The following is a 3,746-nucleotide window of genomic DNA, read 5'->3' on the forward strand; positions in this document are numbered from 1 at the left end:
TAAATAGAGTGATGCAGTAACTTTAACAGATTTGAGAAGTTTAGAAAGAGTGATGTAGGAAAACACGGACACCGAACAGCTCACAGCGAAAAGCTGTTTGTGTTAAACTCGGCTCTTAGTAAAGTCCTCAGCTCCGAAGCTGCTTTCAGGTCTCGAAGTGAGAAACTCTTTTATGCACTAAAGGAAACGTTTAGACTGAACTTGAGTATTTTTGTGTGAACCACTTTGTTTATAGAACCACGTTGTTCTTTCCTCAGCTTGGTTTGGTGTTTTACACCAGCTTTTTATTTTGACATGTTTTCTGTTTTTATTGATTTCAAAACCTATTTGTTCCCCTGGAAATGCCTTTTTGGGTTTTTTTTTTTAATGCCGTTTAGTTTTCACAGTTTGTTCATCCTGTGTGTCCTTGTCAGTTTTCTCTTGTGTATCGATTCATCATCTCCCAGTTATTAGTCTATTTCACGTGTCAGCGCTGACAAAGAGCTTTACAGGTCCATCTCAGAACAGGAGTGCTTTCTTTGACTAAGTAATTCATCAGGCCTTTTACCACCACTTGATTAAATCCATGGTTGCAACATAAAAATTCTAATTTATTGATTAAGATAGACCTTCTAAGTTGCAAACTTTATTTTTTTGGGTTGTGTTGAAATAATAATGTTGGTAATTACATTAAATTAATTTTATATGTAATTTGAAATTAAATCCCAATGTTAGTGGGTTCAAAATAAAATTCAAGTTGTAATTACTTAAAGAAATTGAATAGATAACTTATTTTTTTTCCACTGTAACTTCTGATTTCAAATTCCCTCCCCTACCGACTTAACTAGCCCGGGCAAATTCACACATGTTGGGTTGCATGGTGCAAGCTTTTGTAAAAGACATTTCAAGGTAAGTAACATTTCATTTACAAATAACAGTTCTACCAAAGCAAAGCATTTGTGCTAGTCACCTGTAGTGGATTTGTGTATGATGTGATGCTCATACAGATAAGGAAATACTTTGCACTACCACATGTAGCTAATGCTAGCCATTCTAAACTTTAGCACAGCAGAGGATAAGACTTATAAAGTTTCATTTGACAAAAGTCTTCAGCTAGAGAGTGCAACTGTGGCTAGGAAAAGCGTGGTTAAAGTTTTGCTACACAGTGCAATCTAATTTCGACCATAGGCTGATTTTGTTTTTCTTTTTACCAAAATTAGAAGCCTTAAACTGTGAATAGTTTTGTCAGAGGGATAACCTAGAGGCTTCTTTTTTCCATCTGGCTCACCTATTTTATGTCTTTATAAAACTTGCATGACCTATACGTAATATTACATTGTAAATGATTTTGGTTAGTATTGTGATACAGCTTAAAGTAAGTATTGTTCTTGATCTTAAGAGCTGTAGCTATCTTTGTTTTTGTTTGTTTTTAAAAAAAAATCAGATTGTGTGAAATATTGTTAATGTCATTCCAATAGCATTATTCTGGCATAGGCTATGTGAATCTACTTAATATTAAGACTTTATGTAAGCAGTTAGTATAGTGTGATAATCTGGGGTCATTAGTGCTTTGTTAAACTGGGACACATTTTTTACAAAATGGGCTGGGAGTGAACAATGTGTAAATTCGAAACCTCTGCAAAAACAGGGTTGCTAAAACATTACAGATTACACCACGGTTATGGTGGGGAAGTCTCCCTTGTCTTCACCAAGATTGTTTTTGTTCCCTCAAAACTTGGGGTAGCCTTAGATCACATCTATCCTCTTTAAATAATGTATTACAGCATTCATTAATGCAGTATAGCTAATAGTCTGCAAGGTTTAATTCTTCTGTTTGTGTGGTCTACAGATACAGGAGGAGTTCAAGAGAATAACCACTGTAAGCCTTGAATGGCTACACTTGACCATTGCACCCCAAAACTGATGGATGTCATTTTATCAAGGGGAGGAGCTAAGGGAGTGAGAATCAGGCAGATCAAGGACATGCTTCTTGAGGTAGGACAACTATTTAGACTTTGGGTAGCTTTGAAATGAACTTTGTTGGCAGTCACCCATGTATTTTATACTCATACTTTATTTTTTCTTAAATAGCACAATACAATTGAAACATGCAGAGAAGTAGCCATCTGCTGCCTTATCACTTTCCTTGGAGAGAAGGACGAGGACCTTTTCATGGAGTTTTGGAGTTTGGTGTAAGTAATTCAGCATTGTGTGTGTGTGTGTGTGTGTGTGTGTGTGTGTGTGTGTGTGTGTGTGTGTGTGTGTGTGTGTGTGTGTGTGGTATCCATTGATCATCTGAATTCATTAAGATTCAGTAAGTATAAAAGTCTAATCTATAATTCACTAACCTATTTTTTAAAATTTGCTTTACAAGGACACTGAAGAACTTAAGGCAGGTGATGAAAACTGCCATCATCAGTAACCGGTACACCCGTGGATCTAACCATAAGACTGCAACCATTGTGTTTTGAATCCTGTATGTGTAAAATTGATCTTAAAGGTGTTTGCTGCATTGTGTAATAGAAAGATGCAAGATCTTGTAAAGTTTGGTAGGCATTGAAAGTTAACATTTACTGAACACTTGCATGGAAGTATTACTGCAACAAAATGTTTTCTAAGTAGATTTTTTACCAATTGAACACATTTGTTTCTGTGGTGTTAAATACATAAAGGCATATTCTATAACTTGGCTGTGATGGTATAAATCTAAATTTCTGGTTTATTTTCACTTTTTAAATACAAAGTGTTGAAATGCCTACTGTTAAAAAATAAAAAAGTTATTTGATAAAAAAAAAATGTTGAATGAATTCCTTTCTTAAAAGCTATTACAATAAAAAAAAAAATAAGAGAAAGCTAAAATGATGATAATAATGATGAAAATCAGCAACTTAATATTTTAAATAATGAACTTTAAAAAATTGTTTTTGTAATTGCTGTAATTAATTACATAACACTTAAAACATATTTTTAAGTTGTTTACTCATAAAAATTATGTTCCTCCAATTACTTTTTCCACATTATTTGAAATGATTTTTAAGCTACCAAATATTACGTAAATGGTAATTAAAATCACCTTTGATTATGGAGGATAATTTAATTCCCGTAACTCAATATAGTTTGTTGGTTCAATCTAATTTCAACATAAGTTATCATAACTCAAAAGGAGTAATGGAAACTGTTGCGTTAATTTTTTTGTTGAGCTTAAACAATAGTTTTTAGAGTGTATGTTTCTGATGAGTTTCAGCCCTAGATCCTTCACAGATCATCAGTAGTTGTTCTGTTCCGTATGGCTGTAATTCCTGCTCTGACCACAGTGTGGTGTGGTTAAGATGGTCGGTGTAATTAGCGATGTCCTGTTAGTACACAGGTATGTCTGCCTGATTATCTGTAATTCCAGCTGGTCTGAAAGTCCAAACTGATGATTTTCCAAGTATGTAGAAAATGAAAAGGCTCCGCTCACATAAAACTGAACATATGTCATTGTTTTAGGTAACACTCATATGAGAGTAAACTGAAATATTTTAAGTGATCGCAGAGTTTGACCATTTCTTTACATTTGATTTTTTTGCCAATTATTTGTCTTCCAACTTATGAAATGCCTCAGACTGCTCTTCACTGACTCACAGAAACATGTAAAATAATAATGTAAATAAAAACTGAAGCAGTGAAGCGTCTAAACAAATCTGTGCCACTGACAAAACTTGTGGGAAATAAATGAGAGTGAAAAAGTGAGTGCTGGGAAAGAAAAACAGGACAGACTCTCACAG

The 3,746-nt window shown here is 34.1% G+C and overlaps 1 long non-coding RNA gene across 1 annotated transcript; it reads left to right on the plus strand.

Annotated features, from left to right (window-relative positions):
- Nucleotides 1-832: 832 nt before the first annotated feature.
- LOC146652835 (uncharacterized) lies at nucleotides 833-2,775 on the plus strand. The gene is made up of 4 exons (XR_014907531.1): nucleotides 833-888; nucleotides 1,829-1,974; nucleotides 2,071-2,171; nucleotides 2,354-2,775. It is a non-coding gene; the product is annotated as an uncharacterized LOC146652835 (long non-coding RNA).
- Nucleotides 2,776-3,746: the final 971 nt, after the last annotated feature.

The sequence above is a fragment of the Rhamphochromis longiceps genome, linkage group LG15 (assembly GCF_057381845.1).
Source record: "Rhamphochromis longiceps isolate RC_006_pf linkage group LG15, R_longiceps_female_GT1.1, whole genome shotgun sequence".
Taxonomy (NCBI): domain Eukaryota; kingdom Metazoa; phylum Chordata; class Actinopteri; order Cichliformes; family Cichlidae; genus Rhamphochromis; species Rhamphochromis longiceps.